The sequence below is a fragment of the Drosophila virilis genome, chromosome 2 (genome assembly GCF_030788295.1).
Source record: "Drosophila virilis strain 15010-1051.87 chromosome 2, Dvir_AGI_RSII-ME, whole genome shotgun sequence".
NCBI lineage: Eukaryota > Metazoa > Arthropoda > Insecta > Diptera > Drosophilidae > Drosophila > Drosophila virilis.
Genome location: NC_091544.1, coordinates 10,228,551 through 10,246,606, shown reverse-complemented (window position 1 = coordinate 10,246,606; position 18,056 = coordinate 10,228,551). Strand labels below are relative to the sequence as shown.

The 18,056-nt window shown below is 37.3% G+C and overlaps 1 protein-coding gene and 1 long non-coding RNA gene across 16 annotated transcripts in view; one reads left to right on the top strand and one right to left on the bottom strand.

Annotated features, from left to right (window-relative positions):
* The window catches only part of Mical (Molecule interacting with CasL), a 48,764-nt gene that overhangs the window by 25,098 nt on the left and 5,610 nt on the right, over positions 1 to 18,056 (bottom strand). For 13 of the 14 annotated variants that reach the window (XR_004304953.2, XM_070207480.1, XM_032439421.2 and 10 more), the window contains 2 exons: positions 17,084 to 17,176; positions 2,779 to 2,834 (listed from right to left, as the gene is read on the bottom strand). The gene's annotated coding sequence lies outside the window, so the exon portion shown is untranslated. Of the gene's footprint in view, positions 1 to 296; positions 437 to 2,778; positions 2,835 to 17,083; positions 17,177 to 18,056 lie in introns of those variants that run through there. The other variant, XM_070207481.1, reaches the window with a different exon arrangement.
* On the top strand, positions 655 to 4,258 carry LOC138910964 (uncharacterized). Of its 2 annotated transcripts, none has more exons than XR_011416209.1 (3): positions 655 to 842; positions 3,898 to 4,044; positions 4,117 to 4,258. It is a non-coding gene; the product is annotated as an uncharacterized lncRNA (long non-coding RNA). The 2 variants fall into 2 exon arrangements; XR_011416210.1 differs by lacking the exon at positions 655 to 842 and adding an exon at positions 3,231 to 3,774.

Here is an 18,056-nt window from a genome sequence, read left to right as displayed (position 1 = left end):
TGCAAACTGCAAGGTGTTGGAGGGTTGTATCTTTTCTAAGCACACGTCATAGCAAAAAAAATAAATATAATCGAGAGATTATATGAAATATGACGTGTTGCACATGGCTGCCGGACAAGATCAAGGTTCTATGAATTAAACGAGCCATTTCTCTAGAGAGTACAGAAACCGAATTGGCCAATAGCCAGTAAATTTCATAATTATTAAAAATACAATATTTGTGCGCAACATTAATTTTTCGGATTGTTTGGTTTGTTGCTGTTTTTTGTTGTCAATTTTTCAAATTGTCTGATTACCTGTGCAAATTTGCTTGTTTATTTTTCTTTTTGACGCTTGTCAAATGTCTTTTCACAATTTATTTTCACAATATTTTTATACACAATTTCTTTCGATTCGTTGCGCACTCAAAAGCCGCCCGCTCATTAATGAAACATCTCCGAGGCTGTCGGGCATTTTTTAAGCATTTGTGAATAAAAGAGCGTATTCACATATTGATACAGATAAATTTATTCACACAATGAATATCTATCTACGCACACTTGCCCACTTGCAAGTAAACAAAAACAATGAGAATTCAACAACAAGGTAAATTAATGACATATAAGGCGAAAAGGCGAAACTCTAATTATAGGTTTATAGATATTGTATCTATGAAACAAAAAACAACGCGTAATACAAATGTTTTCATAATCAACACTCAAACGCTGCAGCAAAAGATAACGTGATTTATAAACGCAGAACACACAACGCCGATAAGAAAGTGACGGAACAGAGTTCGAGATACTTTCTAACTTTGTCAAAAAGTCATAAATGCAAACACAACTCAAACTGCATTTTCATATGTGAGTCACATAATTAACATATATCATTTCGTTTAGTTTATAAGATTGGAAATATCGGCTGAAATATGTGAAAAATACGTGAAGAGTTTAATACTGTAGCTAAACAAATGGAAACATATTCCAAACGACAGCTGTGAATTCAAACGGAAAACAAATACATATAATACTGGCAGGAATTTATCATAAAAATATAGTTGTACATTCGGAAAGTATTTTAAAGCGAAATCGTTAAAGCTGGATTTCATATAATTAAGATAAAAATCCAATTGCTTTAGTTAGTTTTAATATTGAAAGCTAACAAGATTCTCTCCAAAACCTAGCAGCGGCAATTCTTAGAAATTTGCGCGCTCCAAGTGCTTGTATTTTTGGGAACCCTACTAACACAGGCTAGGATCCACTCCTATCATTTGTAGCAACATGTTCAACTTCTGGTTTATTGGCACTCTTAAGTGTAGTTCTCGGCTCCCTAAAAGCATTCATCCAAACGCTTGATTGAGTTATTCGCATGTTGGCGTTTGTTTGCGCCAAATGTTTTCTAATGTTGGCACCCAATTGCGCCAATTGGGCGGCAATGTATCGCAAATATGTTCAAATTGCAACAAATTGATTTATGACAAAACGAGAAAATAAAAAAACCAAAACAACAAAGCCGGACCAGATCCCATAAACAATGCGGAAACGCAGCTGATGGCAGAGGGTATGTATCAGTATATAAATGTATTTACATATACTTATTTACATACGGGGTATTCACGATAGGAAAAACATTTTGACATGACAGCACTTTTCTCGTTGCATTAAAATCGTTTTTTTGTTATAAACGAGATGACAGCGAAAAACTAGAGAAAATAAATTTGTACGTAAACAAATTTTGATTAGATGAAACTCGTCGCCTATTTTGGTGGCGAGCCAAATATTTGCCCATTGTTACAAATTTTTTGATGTATCTCATTTGACAGCAGCAGACATTAACAAATAAATCAGATATAATTAGAGGAAACTAAAATTGAAATTTTGTTGCCTAAAATGGTTTTTGATTAGTTAACGAGCAAAAGCCACTAAAATTTTTCAACTTTTTACAAGATTTCGCCCTAACAGAAAATGTTGTCAAATAAACTTTTAAAAGTTTACGCAAAATATTTCGTATGGATTTGTTGAGGCAAAAGTACATTAAAAAATTAAAGCAAAATATGTATTTAAATGTATATGTTGAAAAAAAAAATTATATATAAAAATTCTCTATTATTAGACACAAGGAAAATTGGGTCAAAGCAGCCAATAGCCAAACATTTGGCAGCCCGAGCATAAAAGTGACGGCGAGAGAGAGAGATAGAGTTTCTGTGGACGAGTGAGCACTTCACTACATATATATTACACATATACTTTTAAATGGCATTTTAATTGTTTCTGAGTGTACTGGGATATTATAAAAATCGAATTATATGCAAAATCAATTTACTGAGCTATTGGCTACCCGCAAAATGACATCATGAGCGAGCGCTGCTCAACCCTTCAATTTGCAGCATCCTCATTTTCAGAGCAATGTAGCCTGCCACATTTTCTCCATGTCATATATCCTTATAAAATTGCTGACATCATTTGCACAGCAGTTGTCGAGTGCCGCTGTGTTTTCTATAAAAGTTTCTCGCTTCAATTTCCGGTGTGGGGATGGATACATCATATTATGTTGCCCGTGCACCTACATTTAAATAAAATTTATGCCGCCTGCACACAATGCCGCTTGGGTTCTGGTATTTGTGCTGAGGGGGCGCAGCCGGCTGTTCCATTTACCAACTTGGATTCGGGTCATACAAAGTTGTTTTGCAAATTTAATAACAATTTGCATACATTTACAAGGCTAATGCTGCAAAATTGTCTCGCAGGCTAAATATGAACGTGGGACGTGGGTTATAAATCGCATTGGAGCTCTACTTACATCTCTCAGTCGAAGGCGTTATCTTTTAGATCTGTCATAAGTACATGCAGCATTAACTGTAAAAAGATACAAAATGTTGAACATAAATTAGCCAAGTATATAAACTGATTATAAATCATAGTTCAAATGTTATTGACATTTCAATGTGAAGGCCACTTAAAGAGTTATGATACTATCCATTACCAGAAAGGGGACAGCTACAAGAAAGAAAAAACAATTGTTTTGAGATCTTTTGCTGTTCATTCATTTCAGGTTTCACAACAACGTGTGGGTCGCAAGACAAAGAATAATGCAAAACTTGTATTACAGAAACTCAGTACATAAAAATAATTGTTTATGTGGGCTGTTGATTGAGAGTTTTTGCGTTTTATATCAACTACAGCTAATCGGTAAATGTTGAAAATATATATATATGAAAAAAAAATGTAGGTACGTAATGGCGAATCTGGTACTTTTTAATGCAGTACAAGAAAAATCAGCAGGTGTGAAAGATGCTCACAAAGAGACACTCACCCATGCGATACTAACGTCATAACGCACATGAATGTGAATGATGCTCGTGGAATTCGATTGGAGCAAAAACTTTATACGCATCTTCACCTGCCAGCTTGCCACATTGTAATTACCAACTAACTTTTTGTTGTACCTGTTTTTTACAAGCTATGAAAAAAAGCTCAGATGCAAACATGCAGGCATTGAGCATAAAGCGCATTGTGCATACAGTGCCTGCAAAAACAAACAACAACAAAAACACAATATGGTTAAAAGTATTTTTTTCCAAGCGGCTGCCGGCACGAAAATGGCATTAAAGTCAGCCAAGACGACGCTAAGACGAAAGGCGATGGATAAGACCAAACAACAGCCATCGACAGCAACAGCAACAACTGTCGTTCAAAATGTGCACAACGTAGCAACTTGGCCAGTAAAATAACCCAAACCTAGGCGTAAATTCACGTGGCCAACATCAACGGCAAAACAATAAGAAACTACCGTAAGGTAAAAGTGTTTGGTTAGATTACCGCCCTCTAAATACTCTACTATATATAAATATTTCATATGATGCGAAAATGATCTCGTATTCCAAGTTATTTTCATTAAATTTTTGTCAATACTTTTTAGCCACATTCCCCTCCCGCGAATAATTTAATAATGTTTACATAGATCTTCGAAACGAAGTTCACCCAAACAAAGTCCGACCTATATTTTCCACCCAAGAGTAATGGATTATCTGAAAAGGATGAAACACATCCGACATTAAATAAAAAGGTATTTATTTAAAAACACAATTGTGAGTTTATAAACTTGTTCTAATTATTTATTTTAATTACAATAAATTAGGCAATTCCTAAAATTAGGATTCTACAAATTACATGATATAGAAGAAAATTAGTTAACTCTATAATAAGGATCTAGTGACAAACTTGTTAAGAAGGCCTCAAATATGCTTAGCTAAGTGTATTCAATAAGCAGACAATAATAATAACAATGGAATTAACATTTGTTTTTGTTTTTGTTTTAAATGTTTTTTTTCTTTTAGCCATTTTTGGCAGTTTTGGCTGCCGTCGCCAATGAATGAAATTAAATGTTCGCCCCTTGGGCGAGAGACAACGAGTGGTGGACACAGACACACACACGCAGAAAATAGTTAGCCCAATGCAAAGCAAAGCCGGGCCAGGTCTTTTGGGTTTTGGGCAACAGAGTCAACAACAACAGCAACTCGTTTGTTGCCGCTTGCTGTAAGCGTCAAGTTGCCAAAGTTGGCCAAGTGTGCAATGGCAAGTGTTCAGTTATTTTTATAGCCACTGCAACAACAACAACAACAACAGCAATGGCAAAAACGACAAGTGCAGGGAGTGAAATATGATGGCAAGCTGCGTGCGCCGCCAGAGCAAGAGCAGGAGCAAGAGCAGCAGCAGGAGGTGGAGCAGGCGGTGGGAGGCCTTAAGGAAAACTTGAAGCTGGCGAGTAACTGCCTCCCATTGTTGGTCGGGACTTTAACGGGCAACGAGCGACGTCAACGTCGACGTCGGCGCTTTCACTTGCAACGGCGACTTTTCCAGCACATAAAAACGTGTTTGCTTTGCTCTTTGAGCTCGCTCCTTACTTGCTTGTTGTTGCTGTTGCTTGCGCTTGCAGCTGTTGTTGTGTTGTCTTTATTTTGGCCTAATAAACAGCAACAGGCAACGGCGACAAATTGAATTCTATGCATTAAACGGATACTGAACTGGCCACACCCGAAAAGAAAAAAAACAAGATATATATATATATATATATATATAGCCAAGCCAAGCCAGCAAATTAATTGTATATATGCAAAACAATTCTCATTTCTTTTTTTTGTAATAGTTAACAACAATACTTTGTGTATAATTTATTAATGTCAAATCAAAATAAGCAAGAAACATAGGCGAAAGGCAAACCACGCAACAGCAAAATTTGAATGCTTATGCAAATATTTGTTTAAATAATTAAGGCTGCTGATGATATAATGCTAGTTGGAGCTGGAGCTATTTATTGAGGAGAAGGTGCCAATAGCTTGAATAAAAATATCATTAGTTGGATCTTTTAACTATTATTTATTCTATGTAGTAATCAGCAGCTGTCTTTTATAGATAAGTTTGCATCTTTCGCTTATCGCATGAGCATATTTTGCCGCTGTGACTAATGCTTGCAGAATACGAGCTTTGCCTATTTGTTTGTTGGATTTATATGCAAACTTGGCGCTATAAACTAGAAGCACACAAAATGTATTGCACCGCGAACGCGAGCATATATAAATCTACCTAAGTCGGCCAGAAAATTAAGATAAGCCCACCATCAACCTGTTGTGTGGTTAAATGTTGTTCATTATGGTCATGCTCGCTAGAAAGACATATCAATGAATTCACTAAAGACGCACACACAAATTGTGGCTAATGTTCACATTTAAGGCCGCCGTCATAACCTCAGACCTTAGCCAGGGGCAACTGCAAGTGTAACCTTAGACACCATTTGATGATACAGATACGAAAACTTAGTCAAAACAAAAACAGAAATTACAAGCAAAAAGCAAAAGAATGCTCTTGAGTAGTTGAGGGATTGAATATGGCTTTTTGAATGTGAGAGAGGGTTGCTCTATAAGTTATTAATTTTGCGAGCCGTGAAATAAACGTTAAATTAAATGTTTTGTTTTAAATGTAATTCGCGAGATGAGCTCCGTCCCAAAGCATTAACAATTTGGGGCCAAGCTATTATATTTGTGAAACTATAATTAAAATTAAGAAATATATACATATTTAATAGCTTCTTACATACTTCAAATGATACCTTTAGTACCATGTACACAGTTGTCAATGGAACAGACAATGTCAATGAACATTGTTAAACCTTAAAACTGATTTCTTAATATAAAAGATACAAAAACGAAACTAGAGATGATTCAGTTTAAAGTCCAATATGAATGATATGCTTCCTGATTCTTCTAAGCTTAGACTACATGTATTTAAGACAGTCTTTCGCAAAATACTATTAAGCATTCCATAATATTCCGGAAAAAAAATCATGAATAATAACAGGACATAAAAAGTTAAACAGGAAATACAAATTATTGGCGAAAGTCGATAATTATGGCACAAATAAAGAACAGAATCATGGATGTGAGAAACATTTCGTAGGTGTTACCTACTCCATGTTGGTCCAAAAACCCTATTTTCGGCTTTATTTAAAGCTTACGCCTTATCAGCAGCTTTAACTGCCTGTAGAAATATGCGGGTTGTGCGGGCTATAAAAATATCTATTATATCAGAGTGCAACAATAGCATTGACCTCGCTGTGAGCGGCTCCTGCTTAATCAGCAATATCAACTGCAGCTAGATACGCCTATGCATGCAAGCGTGTGATGTGTGTATGTGTGTGTATTTGTGTGTGTGTGTGCTCAACGTTTATTGTACAGAGTGCACTCTGCGCTGTCATAATTAACATCTAAGCAGCGATAAATGCAATTAGCGCTGGCAGCAGTCATTGACGTTGTCCCAGACTCAGCCCCAGCTCCAGCCGAAGTCCACCTCGACTTGATTGCACTTTCATTGGTGGGTTCATTGTCGGCCCACAGTTATAGATGCATATTTGCTGGGTATGCAGCCAACGCCCTGTAACTCCAGGTCAAAAGTTAAGGCATCAAGTCAACATTTATTGCAGTTTCAATGTACACACACACACACACACACATCAAACAAAAACTTTGTTAGCCCTGTTTTCTGTCGAGTATCTGTAAGATACACATTGCAGGCCAAACAAACAAATGGTACAACATAAACACAGCCAAGAATACCAAATATATGCATAGGGACAAAGCCTGAAACTCTTGGATTGCTTTAAAAATACCAGGAACGCAGCATGTGCCCGTTTAGATCAAAAAAAGATACAAATGTATCTGCATCTGTTGCATTTCTCCAAGATTTGTACTTGAGCAAGAAATGATATTCTAGGCATGTTTATATGGATTCAAACATACGGTCGGGTGGAATGTGTATGCTACATACATTCAAAGTTGTCAAATGAAAGATACAAGTCGATCTATATAAAACTTGCTTGGTTCCCAGTTTTTTCCTTCAAAATGAAGACAGCAATTTGCCACCCATTTCCCGATCGTGAAACAGTTAAATCTACTTCAATATACTTGAAAATGACTTGAAGTCAAACAAGTTAAAACACAACATTAGGCGCCTGTTTTAGTGTCATCGATTGAAGCCTCAAACCGATAAATAAACTCGAGACTTTACACATTAAATGTTTGAAACCCTATTTTGTCCAAGGAGGAATTTCCGAAAATTACTTTCAACAAAGATGTTTGTAAATGACTTTGAGTATGATCGAATGATAGACAGAAAACTTTCATTCAACCTTCGCGATTTTCCCACACTTGCGGGCGGAGTTTCCCAAAACTCCGTCCTCATCCTAACATTTTATGGTTTTGTCTATGCGCTGATCACCAGTCAGACACCCAATTAGTCAATCAGTCAGCCAGTCAGTCAATCAGGACAAACTGTTTTTTATATAGAAATAAGCAGTAGTTTGCAGTTAAATATATAACTTTTTCTCTCTGTGTAATTGCTTGCATTTGAGAAAGTCTATACTCTGGTGATTTACTTGACCGACCCGAAAAGGCGACAAGGCCTTAGGTGCATAAATCTTAATTTTCACGCATTTACCCCATGCCAGCTGCTGCTGCTGCTGCTGCCTCTGTTGCTTTGATGTCTTCATGTCCTCTGGCGGGTGTTAAGTGTAGAGTAGGGGAGTGAATATGCGAGGGGGACACCGACAGCTCAACGACCGTGCGTGAAAAGCGGCTATTAAAAATGTTTGTCTCTGGCAAAGGCAACGCGCCTATTTTTAGTGCATTGGCTTTGGGCTGCTTGGCCATGAATCCATGTATATAACGTATATGTACAAATACATATACAAATATATATTTATATATATATGCATATGCAGTAAGTGCATAGTAGTGGGCACATGTGTATGTATGTGCGTATTTGTAAGCTAGCACAGGTGAAAGTATTTAATTATGCGCCTGCCCGCATGACAAATCTTTTGGTGTTGGTCAGCAATGTTGATGAATGATGCGACAACAGCAACAACAACAGCAAGAGCTACAAAAACAAAAACAACCCTGAAAAATGTCACGTTGCATTTGAAAAATGCGCTTTAATGAGACACATCAAAGCAAGTAGCTCGCACAAAACATAAAACATTGCATATAAGGCTGGAATGCCTAAACACAAAATTGTACAGACCGGAAAGCGAGCGACCAAATTGGTATTGCCGCTTTTCAATGGAAAATGCCGCAAGGCAAACCCCGCCGCACCGCCATGTGGCATCGATACCGCATGCTAAAAACAAACATTTATCGAGTACAGCAAATGACAAATGAAAACAAAGTCTCGCAACCAAACGCTGTTTATTTGATATGCCAGAGTTTGACAAATAAACGCAGACAGAAAATACATCTCCTGGTTCTGCAATTGTGCCCCTAGCCCGGACCCTGTGTTAAGTGTTACTTAAGTGAACGCTCGGGTCGCATCCAAGACAAATGGCAACCAAATGTCGCTGCTTAAATGCAAATTTCACTTTCAAATGCATTTGTACAAAAAACGATGCGAGGCACGCGGCAGATTCTCTGCAACTTGCAACTGGGTCTGATATCTTGGACAGGTTTATGACTTGGCAAAGTGCGTAAATCGTTTGTGTGTGTAGCCGTTGTGTGCGTATGTATGTGTGTGTGCGTATAATGAAAGTGAAACGTGCCCCAGGCAGCGCTGCATTGGCTACACTGAACGCCTCATTTAAGTTGCGCACATGCTGCAAATATTTGCCAAAGCAAATAATAATTGTTCTTTAATTGTGATGCACATACAAATGCACCTCAAATATATATTTTTATACATATATGGGCATATATATAGATACATTTTGGCCTGTTGCTTGCCTGCGTTCCTATCGACGTTTTCCTTGGAACTGCAAATCACGGCCAAACGGGTCGTATGAGTAATATTACATGCACACATACATATATAAATTTATATATACATATAAGCTATCAGCTCGGTTATACACGACTTTTAATTGCGCTTCTAATTATCGATTAATCACAGTAAAACAGCATTAAATGGTTTTGGATGACGGTGCGTATGAGTAATATTTAATTATATTAATAGCTAGTTAATCAAATACTTAAGTAACAAAATATTTTTGTATCAGTCTTTTTTTAACAAAGTTGATTTAGCTTTGCTAGCTTTTTCTATGCCGGATCATCAGCAAATTGTTAAAATAAAATTGTAGAAACAGAGAAACGAATAATTTAGTGATTTTTAATTATGCATATGAAAAATTGTTAACTTTCAGTCGTACTGTCTAAAAATCGCAAGAACTGATTTGTATTTTAATTTTAAATCAAAAAAACCTTCTTTTTTTTGCTTTAAGCATCAACTATTGCCATTTAGCATAATCGATTTCGCAACGAAAGTAAATTTAAGCCGCACAACAACAACAATTTAACAATTTAAAGTGCAGCCAAATGAAAACCAAAAGTATTTTTATTCATTTTCTATTTTTAACATGAGTTTTTTGTTTTTTTTTTTCGGTTTTTTTTTTTTTTGGTATTTTCATAGGAGCGGCGGCAACGCTTGAGGCATATTTTTAAACATTTGTGCCCCCCGCTCTTACAATGTGAAATGCCATCGAATTGGTAGCTGAAGAAAAGCTGCAACAATTGCTTCTTCTTTTTTCTTCTTTCTTTCTGTTATACGAAAATGCTTGTACTTTTGTGTAAGACAATTTCATTTGCGGTTAGTTAGCGGCAAATATTTGCACAATCCGCGGCCCACTGGCAGGGCGAAGACGCTGCTGCTGCTGCTGCTGGTTTTCAGTTGTTTTGTTTCGGTTTCGGTCCTCTGGGCGCTAATTGAGTGAGCACACGCCAGTCAGTCAGTCAGTTAGTCAGTCAGTCCGTCTGTCAGTCAGTCAGAGGAGAAATGAAAAACGCGACGAGGCCAGCAAAATGCTTTACAATAGATGTAATGCTCTATACGAGCATCTATGTATGTGGCCCGCATCGAACTGACAGACGAACAACGTATTTGTATGTGGCTTGCTTTGGTTCGGTTCGCATTGGTTATGCCTGCTGCAGTTGCGGCATGCAACAGCACATGCAACACATAGGCCATAAACTTCAAGGAAGTGCCACAGATAGCACTAAATCAGCAAATAACAAGATGAAGTGCAGCTAAATGCTCGACTCAGAGATATCCTACAAATCTAGAACTTGCGTGTTTAAAGGTCTTCAAAATTTGCAATCTTATTCGAGGAAAATGAAAACTTTAAAAGTTCCTATGAATTGCATTTCCAATTTGATTTTATAGTATGAGTCTCGCCTGCTCGGACTAGAGTTTTAATATTCTCTGATTTCCATGCGATTATTAGAAAGTACTAGGGAAAAATTAAAGTAATTAGTTAGGACAATTAATTTTAAGCAACCTATAAAATGCACATGATAAGGTTTAAAAAAAACCTCATCAGCGGCTTAAAGCAATTAATTTTAGTTAGTCTAATACCAGCGACTAATTTAATGCTCCATTTGAAAGCTGCCTTAACTGTGACCTGCATCTATCTATATCATTGAATTTAAGCTGCGGCATCAGCGTATTTTATCGCGTTACAGCATGAAATTGTCATAAAATTAATCCGATAAATATTATTTCATTTAGTGTTGACCGCTGGCGGCGTTGCTGTTGATCATGTAATCAGCATCATCAGCACTTTTGTTACTTGTTTTTCTATCTTTATTATTATTATTCTTGTTATTATTAACATTATTATTGTCGTTGTTGCTGCTGTCAGACACATGACAGTATGCTTCAAGCCCATGACACACGCACAAATTTTCCAACAATTTTATTTTTTAGGTCAAATTTACAGAGCGCGTGCAGTGAACTTTTGTCGCACGGCGGCAAGATTGATAGACTGAATGATTGACTGCTTGGAGTGGCGACAGAATTATTCAATTGTAGCCAAAAATTCATATATTTTTCCCAGCGTATTTTTTTTGTTTTTATGAAATTAGCCAGCAATAAAATTGCCGAGGTTTGCAAAGTGTGTACAAGTTTTTTGTCAAAAATCAAGATCGATAAATCGCTCAACTGTCTGCGTCTGCCTCCCTCCCCTCTTGTTCGCTCTTGCTGTTTTTGTCTTCTTCTAGCTAAAGCAATTGACACAATTTCCACTATGCTTAGCATTTGCAATTTACGCAAGAATTTTTGTCGCTGTTAATTTTAGTTGTTTATTTTTTGAAAAGATTGAATCACACATTACTTATACGACATGTCGCACCAGATTTAGATTGGGCAATATATCGGTGTCTTAAATTAAGAATATAATCAATTCAAATTGATTTTCGTTTAGAATCTAGCACATCGAAAGGTAGCATAATGAAGACAAATATATTTGTGCGACATGAACATTATTCTATCTGTTTTCATACTGTTCTCAAGCATACTCGTATGCCATGTTTTGCCTTTATCTGTAACTATTTACTTGCAGCTATTCATGATTTCTATTGCACACAACATTTCACATAGTTTTTTAAGCTCATCTACGTGTATCTAGTTTTTGTAAGCATATAATATCCACTTTTGGGGCACGTGCCGCGTTTTAAGTAGCTTAGCTATGTTCACCTTGCCACTGGCCAGTTGAGTTGTTTGTCTTTCTTATAAACTGTTGATAATTGTTAACATTATGGCGCTTTGGCCGAGACCAGACAAACTTTTCTTATTTTGGACACAAAATTGTCAGCTACTTTGTTATAACAAATGCGTGGGCGTGGCACCATAGGCGCCGACCACTCACAAAATCAACTACACTTATATACACACACACTCATATGATTTAATGTATTCGATATTTGGGCATCGCGTGTGCAGATTTTGACTGCGTTGGCGTGTGTTGGCCCATTTCTGTAGCGCTCTCTGATTCATTGGCCAGATTCCATGGCGCTGCACAATGTTATATTGTTAATATTGTTGTTGTTTTTCCTCTTTTTTGTTGTAATTACTGTGACTGCTTACGTTTGCAGCGATTAGGCGCACGAGTTGACCATGAACCAGTGACTGTTTCAGCCACCCCCTCCTCCAACGCCACCAACTCGAAATAATGCTTTAGCTTAGCCACAGAAAAACAACATTTTATTTGTATTAGTATTCACAAAAATGTAAGAAAAATATAAAGTAAGTGGGAAGTGTACGAATGAAAATACCCTCTAAATGATTGTTTTAATCAAAAGGCCAAAGGCAGACATAGAGTATAAGTTTTTAATTAATACAAACAGATATTTCTGGTATCAAGAGCTTTCTAGAGTCGGGTATTTATGGCCTTTATATAACTTTTTGCTACTAAAGCTCTAATAGCTTTCTGTCTATTTCAGGAGATGAAATACTGTAGAGTTGATGTTTAATTCATTTGATTTATTGCGAAAGTGAAAAACAAACAATAATTACAGTGAAATCAGATTCAAATTGTTGCGCAGGTTTCTAACTAATTATTTGCTTAATTATTGCACCCACGGACGTCACGTGTCGTATCTTAGCCAATAAGGCGCCGCTCACTGATATTTTTGGCGGCTCCATGCACATTTTTGGGGGGGAGGGAAAGGATGGAATGCTGCAATGCCTTGCATTCGACTACTGCCAATATCCGCTGTGAGTGCAGTCAAGCGGCAACAAAAAGAAGACAACAACAACAAAACGGAGAGGAAAAACTGTCAGAATGCGGCAAATGAAGGTTTGTGGATGATTCTCGCTTGGCTGCCCGCCCGAACTGCTTCCGCCACATGCGCAAACTTTGGGGCAGCTAACAAAAAATAACTGTGCCATGTTGGGGTTAAGTGCAAACGTCATAAACGGGACAGAATCAGAAGCAGAGTCGGAGTTGGAGTCGGAGTCGCTCCATTTCTCTCAGCTGAGCTCCCTTTCAGTTGCTGCTGCCCTTTAACTGTAAATTGTGCTGTGTGTACATAGTTTAGTTAACTCTCAAAAGCAACGCACAAAGCACAACAAAACAAAAGGTGATTCATGCGCAACCAGCAGCAACAACAACAACAATAATAATAATAATAACAAAAGCAACAACAACTAGAACTTGTTTATTGCCCAGCAGAGCTCCAAGCAACTCCAGCTGATGAGCGTGGAACGTGAGGCTTGGAGCTTGAAGCTGGTGGCATTGGTCAAGCTGCTCGCTAGGAGCTTCTAAAATGCTTTTCCAATTATCTGCACAAAACATAATGCCCATGGCCACGCCCCGTTTATTGAGGCATTGCTGCGGTTGCCGCTGACTTTCCAAATTGATAATCAACAACTGGCCCCACAATTTGGCTTACTGTTGATTGTATACAGCCCCGGCCTGATCCGAAAGCCTTTCATAACTGAACTGCCCTCGATTCGGGCCATATATGGTATACATATTTGGTGTCGTTGGATCGCTTGATCGCAATCGCACAGCTGTTTCCGCATGCTCCCCCTCCCCAATGCGACCTCAATTTTGTTGGTCAAGGTTTGCTTTGCTGCAGACGTGCTTATCACCCACACAGCTATCCCTTTTCTACTGATAGCGTTCGGTATTTTATTTATATTTCCTTTGAATATTATTCTGATTGGCCTTATCAGCGATTTCTGCATAGGTGTGCAAATAAAACACGCCGAGTCAGATGGCAGTCGCACAAACATGTATAATAAATATTGGGAATGGCGCCATGAAACTTGAATTAACTACAAATTACAAACAGCGATAAGGCCTGGGACTTGATTAAACGAAGGGCAATTCTATTGACCAGGTTATTGTGATTGTAAGCAAATTGAATTATAAAACATTTACATACGCACACATGTGGGAAAATTAAATATTGAAAAAGTTGGAAAACATGTCGGCTAAATATCAATTAAATGTGTTATCTTATCTTAAGAAACATTAAATAACAAAACAAAAAAGTTGATGAAATTCCTATGAATATATGCCAAACGTACAGATCGAACGAGAAAAGCTGGGAGGCTGACAATTTTACTAAATTGTATTTTCGTTTTGGAAAATTCGACCTGCAAGTGGTCAAATCAGGCATACGTCTATGAACGTCGGACTAATGATACTAATTAGTAATTAATTAATAATATAAATAATGATAAGCTTCGGCATTGTGTACATAGTAGAGCGACCCGTGAAAATGTAATTAAAATATTTAAATTTAAAAAGTATGTTAAATTATGTCTTAACATATTGTTGTATTTGTTTAAAAGTATTTACATACATACATATTTGTGTTAAATTGCATTACTCAAATTAAATAATCAATAAAATGCCAAAGTAAGAAAGCTAAACTAAACAAAATTATCGAACACTGCCAGTATGTTTATTAGCTAAATTATGAATCTCATTCTAATGATTGAGTTATGCAATTATACAAAACCAATTAAGATAAAGGATATATGTATGCGATATATATATTAAAAGAGCCAGTAAATGTTATAGCCAGTTATTCATTCAATAGTCAAGATAAAATAACAAGGTAGAAAACTATTTGCTCTAGCTCGATAACTACCTATTTACATACGTAATTGTCGGAAACTCGAGGCAGCTGCTACTTTGAAGTAATATGAATCAAATCGAGTATAAATATATATACACACACACACATATATATATATAAAGAAACACAGACGGCAATATCTGCTCGATGGGTTCCATTACAGGCGGACCATTGCATAGACGGAGGCCCACATATTTCACTTGCCCACAATTCGCCTGCAGGTGGGCAGAGTGGAATCCATTCAAATAAGCATATGAATTTGTAGGTATATCTATGTAGACACACATCTTAGCATATTTTTTACTCCCCACACACGCCCAAAACGAGCACAAATGTTTACATACGACATGTCGTACTTGTGCTTTCTGGTGGCAATGACCTATGTGAGGCATAAAAAAAACAACATAGATATTTTACTTACGGGCCGATGACCATAAATAGCCAACAAACATTTGGTGTTTAACAACAACGGCAACTACATTTATATATATATATATGCCGCAAATTGTTGTTTATGGTTCAATAAACTTGCCGCCAGAGCACAAAGAGAAATTATTATGAAATTCAAATTTAAAATCTAACTAGAAACGCGTCTAAACAAAATGGCGATGGACCACCAAAATAGTTTGGCATAATCAAATATAGCGCGGAAAATTGTACAATTAAATGCGAATAAAACCAAAATCAACAACAAAATAACCACAGGAAATGTTAGAAAGCACAGCGAACGGAGCAAAAGGGGCAACAATAAAATACACACACACACACGCACACACAAACGTGTGTTTGTGTGTAGAAAATGGTGCAAATATCTCTTGGATTTCACTGAGGCACTGACGTTGGCAGCAACGGCGCCAGGGCAAGAACCAACAGAACCACAAAACCAGCCCCAGTCGTCGTACCAAGTACCCGGACCCCGTTTCCCGATCCCCGGCCACGGTGCCCGGTCCGAATGGCCAGGCCCAGTCACATGCAATCGCAAGCTGCGCCGCTTTTCACGCTAATATTAGCAACAAATAGCAGTGATAACTGCTAAGTAGGCAAGCCGGGGACTTGTGCGACTAACGGATGCCCTGTAATTAGCTATCTGCATTTGTAAACAGAATTGTATATGATCAAACTTGATCTTGAGATATTAGATATGTTTAAATAAACATTAGACATATATTATTTAACAAGTATAAATTAGAATAGTTCAATATTTGGCTAAGGTTGCATATACCTCTATAGGGTATTTAACGTTAAGGAACTCACTCAACACGGCATTGCATATTTTCACTTGAGGAAAGTTTTTGATTCATTTTCAAATGCCATTTCCATTTGTTTATTGAATTGCGAGCGAGCGGCATAAATAAATACGCTTTTCATTCGCCGTTAGGTTTTGCGCGTGAAAAACCCAAATCCCAAGGCTGTTTGTCGTAGAAATCAATTAAAATGCCATTAAATCGTCGCGGCAATTGAAATTAAAACTTTGTCGATCGCCATGCGTAATTAAAAATAGGACTTGTCATTTGTTACGCTTCGCATTGGCCAGTTTCGATTTCGTGGCAAATAGATATTTATTTTGGTTCGACGTATTATTGGCCCAATAAACTTTGCACCCCCCCAAAGTTGGCCAGGGACCAACAAAGAGCATCGAACGTCGCCTGCATTAGGCAGCATGGCAGGGAGGATGGGTTGGAGGTGTGGCTCGAGCAGCGCAATGGGACGTGGATTGATAACGTTAACTGTCAGGTGCAAGTGCAGTTGACAAGCCAAAAGCACTCAGATCCAACTGTGAAATCGACACCGAGCTGTAAGCAAGCTGGAAACAGGGGGCCAGCAATTGACCTTGTCCAGCGATTTGTATAGTTTATAAAACTGGTCAGATATATATTTATAATTGGATTAGTATACGTTGAAATAAACCATTGCAAATATCACTTTCCCCTTTTTCTAGCTTCATTGATTGTAAAGATACAACAAATAAGACCTCAGACGGCCTTTGTTGAGGCTGCCTGACCAAGAGATTCCCTGCATTCAGCTCGTACTCGCAGTTAAGGTAGCTACTGAGCTCCGTCTTTGATAAATAATTTAATCTCGAATATGTGAAAATGTGAAATGATGATGACATTCATATTAGTATTTATGTATGTATAGCAAAAACGATTTTCATAATTTTGTGGGAATGACGAAATGTTACAAACTTAAGAAACTTACCTTAAATTGTTTAATTGCTGGCCAGCAACATTTGTGATATTTAAAATGAAAGAAACACCAACTGATATTTTGGCTGTGATTTCGTGTTGTTTACTGAAAGAGATAAAAAAAACAGAATTTAAATTAAACATATAGAGCATTATTGTTTATAACAAATCAATTTAAATCTAAAATAGGCGTTATCTATAAAGATAGACTTGAAAATGTGTGCAAATGAATTTGGTAAAATAATCTAAAAATATCCATAGACTGAAATTAGATCAAGAAAACTAGAGGATATCTCGCCATCGAGCATACTCTCGCATTTGTGTATATCTTTACCTGATTCCGAAGAATCGTATAACGTGGATTAGTCAAGGTCTCGTATTAGTCGAAAGACGTCATCTGGCTAGGTTTCATCCGCTGTTTATAATTAGTGTATGTGATTCATATGCCCAAAAGCAAATACAATATTTTTCTAAACAGAATATTTCCACGCAGATTCCGGCTGGTGTTTGGTGGGCGGCGGAAACTGTACGGCTATCCAATTCAAAGTGACATGCACTCAGAAATGGCTATTTATATATCTTTTTTCATATTGTAGAGAGAGCATTCTCAAAGCGTGCCCCCCCTCGTACTTAACGACCTGTCAACACCTCAAATTGGAAATGTTCGTTCTGTTCAATGTTTGTTTTGATAGACCTTCGCTTGACGCCAGAATTGGCATTTCACATTGACAACGTGCAAAAACATAGAACAATGCAGTATTTTTTTTTTGCCGCGATGTAATCAATAAATTGACAGCTCCCCCTCGCAAAACTGATGGCGGGCGCGTCTAGCGGACTGCACTAGAGATACAAACCTATTATGCCAATAAATCAGAAACCGTTTTGTCAATAACTATAAAGTATTGCCAGACGATAGGCATAAAGAGTGAACAATATGAGAATATGCAATTGGCAAAGTGTTAGCCGAGGGGTATTTATGGGTCTTG